The sequence below is a fragment of the Mustela nivalis genome (assembly GCF_964662115.1).
Source record: "Mustela nivalis genome assembly, chromosome: 7".
Classification (NCBI taxonomy): domain Eukaryota; kingdom Metazoa; phylum Chordata; class Mammalia; order Carnivora; family Mustelidae; genus Mustela; species Mustela nivalis.
This window is the reverse complement of record NC_139026.1, coordinates 14,401,254-14,414,036: the sequence shown is the minus strand read 5'-3', so window position 1 is coordinate 14,414,036 and position 12,783 is coordinate 14,401,254.

The window sequence follows — 12,783 nt, the reverse complement described above, 5'->3', positions numbered from 1 at the left end:
AGGCCTGGATGCAGCCGGGTGCCATCCAGTAGTCGGCGAGGGAGTTCGGCGGGGAATGAGCGCGGGATGGGTTGAAAGGGGAGAAGAAAGCTCCTCAGACTTCAAGCCCAGCCCTGTGCTGAAGTGCAGCTTTGGCTAAAGAGCCGGCCTTTGGAGTGTGTGGAGCTCGCGCTCCCCCCCGCCCCCGCCATTCTTCCGGCCCTCGTGGTGTGGCTCCCTCCGACGCGCTCTGGGGAGTAGGGATAATGGCATGGCAGGTGCCGGGCACCTGGAATTCCTTAATTCTATGTATGTATCTTCAAGCTGTCAGCCGTGATTTCTCGTCCTTAGTGTGGTAGAGCGACAGTGAAGCATCAGGCCAGGTCATTCCTTTCGACGTGTGTGATGCCCTTTTATTGATTAAGCGATTACCGAATGAGCCAGGCACTGCTCAAAGTGCTCGAGGCACAGGAGAGAAATAGACAAAAATCTCAGCCCCGGTGGAATTTACATCTCTTAACCTTCAAACGTGCTATTTTTTTTTTTTCCTTTATAAAACGTTCTTCTTTGGAATGTGCTATTCACCATAGCAACCTTTGAGCTACCTAGTATATTTCTATACATCCTTTTAGACTCAGATGAACGTGCTACCTAATTTGTGAAAATACCCCTGTCATCCAGAGCAGATTTAGGACGTACACCCCTCTCTCCAGGTGTGTCTCTGAAACATTAACATAATGTGGTGAAGATTAAATGAAAAGTACCTACTTTGATTCCTAGAGTGAAGTGGGTGTTCAATAATAGTGTTTATTATCATAATAATGTGTCTCTGATTTCCTCTCAAGGACAGGGTGGCTGTCCAGCTTGTTTTCTGAATCATCAATACCCAGTTTAGAGCCTGACGCATATGCATTGCAATGTTCATTGAAAGAATTAGTGAATGAATAAATGCTCTCTGCCACCAAGGTTAAAAGGAGGGAAGTTATGGCAATTGTTACGGGTTGAGTTGTGTCCTTCTAAAATTCATATAACCCCCAGTACCTGTGAATGTGCCCTTACTTGGAAATAAGGTCTTTGCAGATGATCGAGTTAAGATGATGTCATTAGGGTGGGCCCTAATCCAATATGACTAGTGTACTTAAAAATTTAGAAATTTGGACACAGAGACAGACTCACAGACAAAGAGAATGCCATGTGAAGATTGGTATCATGCTACCATAAGCCAAGAACAATTCAAAGCTAGGAGAGTGACCTGGAACAGATCCTTCCCTAGCACCTTCAGAGGGGGCATGACCCTCCCAACACTTTGATTTCAGATTTCCAGCCTCCAGAATGATGAGAGAATAAATTCCCGTTGTTCTAAGTCACTCATTTTGTGGTACTTTGTTATAGCAGCTCTAGCAAACTAATACAACAATACTGTAAATTCAATCATCTAGTCAGCCAATATCTGGATAGTCTTCTCTAACCCTGCTTCTATGGTCATAAAAAAGGCATAGCATCCCTTCCTTGATTTTTTAAGAGCATTTAAAGTTATATATACGAAAACCCTTTGTTCACTATAAAGTATTAAATATTTGTTATTTTTATCAGTGGAGATGAGCCTTGGGTGATTACTACTCTGAAGGATCCATCCTCTATGCATAGGATGTGCACACAGAGCTGTGCCCTCACTTGGATTGCCTCGTTCTCCAGGGTCTATTGTATTTTTTAAAATACAGTGTTTTGTGTTTCATTTTAGGCAGTTTTAAAGTAAGTAGATTATGCCTAAAGACATAATAATTGTTTTCAAGCAATCAGATGAAATTAGAATGGAGAGAGAATATCGATTTGTGTAGAATGGACTTATGTTTGCCAATTGTTCATTTAATAAAGACGGATTTTTTTTTTAAACAGGCAGCTGTGTGTGGGTGTGTGTGTAACTTTTCAGTACAGAAAAGTACTGATTGATTTTAAAAATGTCAGTACCGTCAACTGTGCATTCCTCAAAGACTAAGGGTTTTTATGACACACAGGTGGTTACTTTAATGTAGCTATTACAGGGAAGGAGTAACCATTTTATAACTACTGTGATTTATTGAGCACCTACTATGTGCCACGCACGTTGGGTTATTATTAGCCCTCATAATCATCTTCTGAGGCAACTTATTATTTATTAATTTATGCCTGCTTTCCTGATGAAGACACTAAAGCTCAGAAATACAAACAACTAGTTAAACAAGATGAAAAACCAAGACTGTTTCAGAATCCAAACTCCTTGTTTATGTATATTATCCCTCATTGATATCACCACTCCCCTTCTTTTTCAGAGTGAGTATTTATGTTTAAAGGGGTAGAGCATTGTCAGAAATGTGTGAAGTTCTGGTTGGCTCCAATATCATGGGGTAGAAAGAGTATGGGATTAAGAAGAAGAGACTAGGTAATTACCTCAGCTAGCCAGTAATTAGTTGGTGATCTCAAACTAGTCATTTATGCTTTCTTAGACTGATTAATTAATCTATAAAACCAGCAGATTGGACCAGATGATTTCTAAGCTTTTTCTACTATGTAAAAATGCTAGACCTCTATGAGCACAACCTGACACAGATTCAAAAACACCTACCAAGAGTCCTGTTAGACTTTTTAACCGCCAACAATGTTGGATCAATACCTCTTCAATTTCATGAGCACACTTGACAAAAGTGTGTAAGCCTCTAAAGTGAAGACTTGTAGTCTCTCATGACCCCATCTGGCAGAGGTGATCTGAGGATATGTTCCCAAAACACAAATAATGAAGGAGTAGAGTATATGTTCAGCTCATTCAGATACAACCACACCTCTCCAATGAGGTCTGAATCCCACCCTTGGAAAAGACTCCTGACACTCTTCCAAATTTGTCCTTATTTAGGTACTCTCCCTCAGGCCTGGGGTATTCATCATGGTCCCCTCCCTGCCCCATTATCATTAATTATAAATTCCCAGTGATAATTAATAAATTTTTAATGAAACATTCCTTGTTGGATTTACTGTGTGGTTTTTGTCTCCTCATTGGACACTGACTGATACAATCTGTTGACCAATTGAGTCCACACACAGATGTACCCGTGAACAATTTTCTTGGTTGGTCTTACCCCCTTTTTGTTGCCCAAATGCATTTAGAAAGTGTAAATAGTTACAAATGTGGCAACATGATATTGTGAAATATCAGCCAACATTTCTACGCCACAGATCTTTTTTTGTCCTGTGATCATTCCCATTCCGATCATTGGATGTGAGTCCCCTGTTGCCTCAGAGGGGCAGAAGTTGAGGACAAAGGTAGTCCAGTGTTTTTGTTCTAAATTCAAGGGCTTAGTTAGATAAAGATGTAAATCAGGAAGAATTTGTTGTTCCCCTCCTCTCTCCCCAACACTATACAAAAATTCTTTAAGCTGACATGGGCTATGGGTATAAGGAAAATTAGACAGATATGCACTGATCTTTCTGAAACAAGAAGATAGTATTTCACCTATCCTTGTCTAGGATTAGTTCCAGATTCCTAGATGAGCTTAGGGTGTTCAGAGAGTAGAAGACATTTATGCCAACTTCCCATTTGAGATCTGGAGGCTGACCCTCATGGAGTTCCCGTATCATTTTACTGGGGCCCAGAACAAAAGCCTATGAAGGATGCCACTGGTCAGAGAGGGCCTGGAAAGCCCTGCCAAGCCTCCTAACTGGCTAAGAGAACAGCTAGATTTTTCTACATGTTCCTTCTTCCTCAGGGGACTGCAAAGGTTAGCTGAAATAGAAAACCATCTAAGGGGTTTGGGGAGAGGGGACAGTATTACACAAAATGTCATGAAAGGTTATAACCTGGGGCACCTGGGTGGCTCAGTCAGTTAAGCATCTGCCTTCGGCTCAGGTCCTGGGATGGAGCCAGAGTTGGGCTCCCTGCTCAGCAGGAAGTCGGCTTCTCCCTCTCCCTCTGTGTGTGATCTCTCTTTCTTCCTCTCTATCTCAAATAAAATTAAAAAGAAAGAAAGAAAAGGAAAGAAAGGAAGGAAGGAAGGAAAAAAGGTTATAACCAACAACCAAATGGGGACTTGGGCATCTCAACGGATGCCATCCTAGAGAGACAGCAACACCTGAGGCCAGCACAGGATCACACATTCAGTAGATGGCAGTGTAGACAAGCGAGGAATGACAGCCTGGTCACAGGCTTCCTTCTAAAGATGTGATGATCCTTAAACATCTGGGAACTTAAATGCTACCCTGAAGGTAAGCTGAGGAAAGGAAATGACTTTTCACAGTTGACTGAGTTGGGATGACAGGAAAATTCTAAAATGACCAAGAAACTAACCCAGTTTTCAACCAGGGTGTAGGTTGAGATATTAAGACAAACTAAGTTTAGCTATAGAAAATAGGACCCCTAGGAACTCTCTAGAGAACATACTCATAAATGACCAGTATTATTAACTCAAGGCAGAAGAAGAAAGAACAAGGTAGAGGAAGAAAAGTATACATGCTGGTGTGAGACCAGCGACTGCCCTGCCTGCTTCTTACTTTCCCTGACCCAACCTCTCGGAATTCCTGGAAAGCAAAGAAGTCGCTTGGGGCTGGTCATGCCACCTGGTGGCTAGCGCAAGAAGTACAAGCAGTTCCACAAAAATCCATACAATATATCAAAAAAAAAAAAAAAAAAAAAAAAATCACCACTGCAAAGAGCTACTGTTAAGATGGGATCAGGAGGGAGACAAACCATAAGAGATTCTTAATCTCACAAAACAAACTGAGGGTTGCTGGGGGGTGAGGGGCGTAGCAGGATAGTGTGGCTGGGTTATGGACATTGAGGAGGGTATGTGCTATGGTGGATGCTGTGAAATGTGCAAGCCTGATTATTCACAGACCTGTACCCCTGGGGCAAATAATACATCATATATTAATTTTTTTAAAAAGCTACTGTTAAAACAATAAGGTTTGTGGAAAGCATTCAGTTGAGACAGACCCCTTAAAATGTATACAACTTAATAATGGCATCGTTAACAAAAAATAACCATCCTAATAAATTAGCAGTACAATTAAAAAGACAAGTTCAATCGCCAATAAAGAAATAAGTAATTAATAAAGAGCTTTACCTTTAAAAAATGTAGGTAACTTCATGGAAAGGGTATATGAACAGGTTGAGGCTATTAATTCCATAAATAACAATCAGGTAGGATTCCAACTCTAAGACAGGGGACATGGCCAAATCACAAGAAGAGAGTAATACAGGATGAATTATGGGTATTCTACACAGCACTGTATCCCTCAGCTGCTCGGCAGTTCACTGTGTTCAGCGGTGTGCACCCACTTTGACATTCAGCTGTTGTTACTTAGTGGAACAAAACATTAAGCTATTGGGTAAAACTGCAAATGAATCAACACAACTTTTGCCTTTTTCCGACATCATTTCCCTATTAGACAATCACAGACAGACTAATTTGCATATCAGAAACCCCTGTAGCAGAAGAGCTTGTAAGTCACTTTCCCTTCCCAGGTCTCAATGGGACCTTGACCTGCAGAGCCAACTGTATCCAGTTTCCAGCAGTCGCCCACCCTGACCACCAGGCTCACATTTCCTCCAGTCTTCAAAACCTAATCCCACCTCAAGCAAGCTCTTTCTAATTCTTACTTAGCTGTTGTGACTCTCAGTTCACAAAGATCATTTTCTATAAATTAGCTTAGGGGCGCCTGGGTGGCTCGGTGGGTTAAAGCCTCTGCCTTCTGCTCGGTTTATGATCCTAGGGTCCTGGGATGGAGCCCCACATCAGGCTCTCTGCTCAGCAGGGAGCCTGCTTCCTCTTCTCTCTCTGCCTGCCCCTCTGCCTACTTGTGATCTCTGTCTGTCAAATAAATAAATAAAATCTTTAAAAAATAAAAAAATAATAATAAAATAAATTAGCTTAAGGGGGTCCTGGGTGGCTCAGTCAGTTAAGCATCTGCCTTCAGCTCAGGTCATGATACTGGGTCCTGGGATTAAGCCCCATGTTGGGGTTCCTGCTCAGGGCGGAACTTGCTTCTTCCTCTCCCTCTGCCCCTTCCCTCTCTAGTGCTCTTTATTTCTCTCTCTCTCTCAAAGAGATAAATTAAATATTTTTTAAAAAATGATAAATCAACTTAATTTTACCTGTCATGCTCTGCCAAGTCAGCAGAAAATCCATCCTAGTCATTCTTAGAGTTTTCCTCTCACTTCCTGGGAGCCCTGTCAAGATATGTGGCCTCAAGCAGTGGGGCCCACATTTTGGGAGCCCTCAGTTGTCTATCCAGACTCTGGCCTCTGCATCTCTGCAGAGATGGCTAATGTCTCTCACACGGTCCCTTCAGATTCGGGTGCCATCTGCTGATGACAACAGGGCATTGGGCACAAGGCTGCCCTAATAAACACAATCCTCCCTCAACTGCCTGTTACAAATACAGGCAACATGGGGACTGGGCTTCTCTCTGTCCCTTGATCTGGGGAAGGCAGGGAGCAAGAGCCACCAGTAGCCTTCCAGATGATTGCTTAAGAAAGAGGAGGCCTCCTCCAGCCCCCCACCTTCAAGGATCCAGTCCGTCACTGGACTGGAGCTGAGGGTGCAAATGGATGTGGTAGGTAGCCCAGCTATGTTCCTACTTGATACTGGGGGCACCTATTTTGTCTTGACTTCCTTCTCTGGAACCCACTCCTCTAAAACTTACACCATCATGGGAGTGCCTGGCTTACGATCAACAATGCACTGATCCCCTGTTCTATATGTGGGAGGGACAAGCATTTACCCATAGATCCCTAACTGTGCCTGAATGTCCCCGCCCTATAGTAGGCAGAGACCTCTTACAAAAAATGGAGGGCTGAAGTCATTTTCGGGCCTTATACTGAAAACTGTGTTTGGAACCTGCTGTGGTTCTCTTAACATCACCTTTACTCATTCCAACACAAATACGAAAAGGCTGGGATTCCCTAGTCAACCCAAACATCTGGGATCAGGGAATCCCTGGAAGAGGACTGTCAACCACACCCATTATGGTTCAACCTAAGGACCCCCATTACGACCCTCACAAAAACAATACCCTCCCAAACCTGAAGCTAAACAGCCCATAATCATGGACTTCTTCTCCTCACAAGCTCACCCTGCAAAATGCCCATCCTAGCAGTTAAAAGAAGGAAATAGTTGTCGCCTAGTCCAAGACTTATGAGCCATTGATGAGGCTGTTATACCCCTACGCCGAACTGTGCCAAATCTGTCTGTCATCCAGGGCGCCATTCCTTCTAACAGTCTCTGGTTTATGGTCCTGGATATTAAAGATGCTTTCTTCTGCATCCCATTGGCTCAACAATCCCAGTTTCTGTTACATTTGAATGGAAACCCCGTTGTGGGCCTACCCAACAACTTACATGGACGGTACGCCCAAAGGGATTCAGGGGTCACCCCATCAGTCTGGCCAAGCCCTCTCTAAGCATTTACAAGACTTACAACCTGTCCAAACCCTAAACTTTTTGGCAAAAAAGTCTCGACGTATCCAAATCCAAAGCTCAATGGATACAGCAGCAGGTGTCCTACCTGGGAGTTACCATAGCCTCTGGGAGACACCCCGAACGGAAACGAGCCATAATGAACCCATCCAAACCCATACCAGCAAACTGCTGATAAGCAGAGGAGGATCTGCATAGGTCTAACTAGGCTACTGCAGTCTGGATTCCCAGCTATGGACTTTTTGCCCAACCTCTTCATAAGGTTCTAAAAGGTAGATCAGACTCCACTCCGCTTAACTGGAGACCTTCACAACAGTCAACCATGGACGATTTAAAGAGCCTCTTAAGGGCACCTGAGTAGCTCAATCAGTTGAGGGTCTGCCTTCAGTTTGGGTCATGATATCATTGGGGTCATGATCTCAGTCAGGCTCTGCCTCTGCTCAGTGGGCGTCTCCTTCTCCCTGTTTCTCTCCCTTTATGCTTCCCCCCCCATCTCTCAGATAGATAGATAGAATATTTAAAAAATAATAATAAATAACAAGCCTCTTAAGCAGGGCCACTGTTATTGATCTAACCCAATCCAGCCAAAAATGTCCAATTTTTTGCCCAGGAAAATGAGGACATCGCCCTTGGCATTTTAACACAAAAACTTGGGATCACTCCCTAGCCCAGGCTCTGAAGGTGTCACTGTTAATCTTGGGGGTGACCAGAATCTGCTTTATCCCTCCTTTCTCATGCCTATCTACCTCTTCCAGGCCCTGTTCTAAGCACCAGAAATACAAGAGTGAGCAAGCAGGGCCCTCTGTCCCCTGCGGAGCTGCCATGTTGTACAGAAACATTTGGCCCAAAATGGCATCTGTTAGGCCAAGTCACCAGACCTGGGGCTTAATTCCTAACCTAATTGCAGTTTCAACCTCCAGAAATGTATACCTACAGAGGGGAGTCATGCGTTTTCTTATCAGCACCAAGATCATCAGTCAACCCCCTGCCCCCACCAAGGGAAGCTTGAGGGTAGTCAACTTATAAAATGCCCTGGCTTTCTGCCTAAGGAACGGTGACCTTGCCTGAAACAATTCTTTTTTTTTCTTTTGCTAATAATTTTCTGGTCCCACCCTCCGTCCTATCAAAACCCTCCATTTTGCACAAATCCACAGACATCCCCTCTGCTCGTTAGGAGGGATGCTGCCAATCCCAGAATGGCTTAAGAAAGATCTTCATATTTGCTGGGCTGAATTTTTGTTCTTGAACAACAGTGGTAACTGCAACACCACATGTAAGCCCCAATGAAATTCTGGTAATTACTGATAAATGGAAGGGTAATGCTAACGAGACTTATCAAGGATAAACGAGACATTTTGAAATGAGAAAAAATAATACTGGTAACAATAATAATAGCATCAGTACTCATCAAGTGCTTTTCCTCTTATTTTTCTTAAAGATTTTAATTTATTTTGATATGCCCCCCCCCAATAATGGATCCGTGATTAAAGGAGCAAGACTGATATAAAGTGAAGGTCAAGCAAAGCTTTATTCCACACCAAGCATCAAGAATCAGACCGAACGTTGGGGGCCGTACCTCTTACAGGAGAGGGTGAACTTTCTCTGTTTCAAGGACTCGCTTTTAAGGGCAAAGGCCATGTGGTTGGGCCTAGCCATGCACAGGTGGCCAATGAGATTGTAACACACAGAGGAAACTCCACAGTCATGTTAGGTGACACATAAGTGACCAATTGAATTACAATTTACCCTATAGTAGACATTTGACCTACCCTATCACCTTGGTTAGAATTGGCGCCGAAAAGGCTCCCAAAGGGTGGGGCCCATACTCCTTGGTAGCTAGGGAGACAGTATGCATCCTGCCACTGATCAGATGTCTCCTCCTGGCCTGATCCACCCTTGAATCTAGGCTTTGTTACCTGGGGCTGGTTTCCAGGACTTGTTTTTAAGTAATTCCCCTGGGAGAAGGGGAGCAGGGACAGTTTAAGGGTCTGAGGGGTTAGAAGCCGAGAGGGGTGGGAGTTTGGGGGAGCCAGGTGGTGGGTATTAGAGAGGGCACGGATTGCATGTAGCACTGGGTGTGGTGCAAAAATAATGAATACTGTTACGCTGAAAATAAATGAATTAATTTTAAAAAATAGGGGTTAAACAAAAAGGTTTTTGTTTAATGGGTGGATGCCTCTGGCTAAATAGGTCCTTACAATATGAGAGTGTGAGAGCATGAAAGAGAGAGAGCGCACAAATAGGGAAGAGGGGTCAAGGAAGACACAGACACTCCTCCTCTGTGCCGGGAGCCTGATGCGGGGCTCGATCCCAGGAACCTGGAATCATGATCTGAGCTAAAGTAGCCACTTAACTGACTGAGCCACACAGACGCCCTTGTATCTCCTCTTAGATCCATGTGCACTGTCACGTGCTTGGTTCTGAATTTCGGGAACCACCTTTTCTGCTCTTGTCCCTCTGGTTTCCAGAGAATTTAGCCAGAGAATTTAGATAAAGGATAGTTGAAAGAAAGGCAGGCAGTGATAAGGGCCCTTGCTCTAAGAAGGAAGCACTTTTTTTTTTTTTTCCAAAAGAATTTATTTGTTTACTTGACAGAGAGATCACAAGTAGGCAGTGAGGCAGGCAGAGAGAGGAGGAGGCAGGCTCCCTGCCCAGCAGAGACCCAGACTTTCTGTAGATATGTCAATGGTTGCCATCTCCAGAAATCTTTAAGTCCTCACTAAATCTAAAATTCTCAAATCTTAAATTTCAAGACGCATTATTTCTTTTTGAATTGTAGAGATTAGCCTTTCAATTTCAGTTCAAGTCCACGTTATAAAGGGTTTTGGTGGCACAATTATGTGCCAGACAGGTGCTGGGCGTTGGGAGTGTAACTGGACATACACAAAGCCTTCCCCCTGGTGGAGCCATGGGGAAGACCACATTGAAAAGAAATCCCAGTCCAGATGTGGGTCCCACCCAAGAGGAAGTTTATTAGAATATGGGAGCTTATAAAGAAAGGAGTTAAGCCAAGTGGAACTGAAACTAAGATCTGAAGCTAAAGGTGGGAATGGGGGAGGGGGAGGGGAGGAGAGGGGCAGAAGAAACACCAGAGTAAAGGTCCGGCACGGAGAGCAAACCGGAAGTGAAAGGCCCCAGGGCAGCCGCACGGGCTAGACAGGGAACAGTAAAAAGGAAGCTCCAGACAGAAAGATAAAGCAGAACAGCAAAGGCCACATTTCAGAAATGAATTTTCTGGCAGAAAATTGTTACCAGTGGCTATCAATGGCTCTCAAGTCTGCCTGTACTAGGCAAGGACTAGGGATACTTGGGCTAACAGGAAGTCAGAAGTAACATCTTTCCATGTAGCATGAGATGAGACCCTACCAATTCCCCCACTACCACCACCGAATTGGGAGGAAGGATGGGGGTCACTGTAAATCAAGGACAGGGTTTGGAAGAGTAGAGGCTCCATGCCTTGAGCCACTGTCACCATTATGCCTCTCCTCGCAAGGATACACTTCTTGATGTCCCATCAGCTTTCCCCCTCTCTCACTACACACAGAGGACACTGTCCAGGCAGGGTCTCCTCCTCCACTCCTGCTTGACACAGAACCAGCCGCAAGGTGATCCTGGGCAGCTTTCCCGCCTTGAAGCAAACACATGTCATTGGTAAAGACTTAAAGACTGTTCAGATAGCAGATAAAAATGTTAAAATAATGCCCAATTCAATCAAATAGTGAAAAGATGAGTTGAATTCACTGAAGCACCATGGCGGGGAGGGAGTGGGGGAGATGGGTTGGGGATTCAAATAAAGGCCAAAAATTAGATAATTGTGTAACTCAAACCCAGAAGGCGGGTTTAGCAATGCCAACCATTTCCATTGGAAAGTTTTGGGCTTAACGTCCCCCGTTGGAATAAGTGACTAATTTTTTTAAAAGGCGAGTACATCTATTTTTGGTGCTGGAAAAATAACTCTGGAATTCAGATCCTGCCTTGGGCCAGAAATCTCTGGCAAGAAATCAGTGCAACTTGCTTGGGATAGGAACATCAACTCATTTTGAGATGATCTAACTGTTCCCTTCATCTAGTACGTGTACGTATTTTAGCCTTGGGAAGATTTAATTTAAATGTAAAAATCAAGAGACTAAATCCACACTATGGTATTAAATTTAGGAACAACAGTCTGTGTATATTTGGTATTCACAGTATTTATAATGCTTAAAATAATTGGGTATATGAGAATATCTCAGAGATTAGCCTTCTGATTCCAACTTGAAATGTACAATGGAGTAATTGACTTTAGATTTGTAGTTTATTGATGAAAGCGTGTAAGAGGATTTTATGGTTTGCAAGCAGTATAGTATTGGAGTATCTCAAGAGATTTCTTATAGTTATAAATTTAGTTTAGTTTGTAAGTACTTGAGAGTGTTTTCCTTAGTGTTTGAGTAGGTGAAGAATGTACTTAAGAAGAAAACTGAATATGTTTAATTTATTAATGCCGTTTAAAACATTTAAGGGAAATTTAATTAAACTAAGCTTGTAAACATAACTGGTTGAAGGATTTTAGTTTGTTCAACCTGACTATATTAATCAAAGCTCCCTCATTAAAATATACTAGGCTTTTCCTACGGTAATAAAATTTGTATGTCAAACCTAAAAGCTTAAGGGAAACTGTGATAAAGCATGAGAGACTGGACTCTGAGAAACAAGCTGAGGGTTTTGGAGGGGAGAGGGGTGGGTATTAAGGAGGGCACGTATTGCCTGGAGCACTGGGTGTGGTGCATAAACAATGAATCTTGGGACACTGAAAAAATAAAATGAAATTAGAAGAAAAAAAAGAAATGCTATGTGTGATCACCCTGAACTGAGAGCCAGAACAATATTAAGTTCTCAATAAATATTTGCTAAAGTAAAAAAAAATTTTTTGTTTAAAAAAATTGAATATAGGCTTAAAAATAATCTTTTCTGTACATGTCACCAACCTTCCACCTCCCCTCTCCCATGGATACCAAGCTAAAAGAACAGTCTTGTAATTTTTTCCCTAAGAACTTCTACTCTTTGCAAGACTGGGGAAAAGGGGGAAAGAGGGTGAAAGGTCCCAGCTGGATGAAATCCCAAGAGTTCAGGAGAAGAAAATGAGCATGGAGAGGGGAAGAGAGCTTCGGAGACCAAGAGGACAATCTAACTGCATTAGCTTTTCCTACAGAGCCACCTATGCACAAGAAACACATCTATGCCCCTTTCTCTGCTGAGGGCTCTGGTCAATAATGTGACAGTATTGTTTTCCACAATTTTCAGTTCAAATGCAGTTTATGTTAGTTCTCCAAGCCTATTTCATTCATACAGTAGCTAACTGTTGACAAAATTGTTTTGATTGA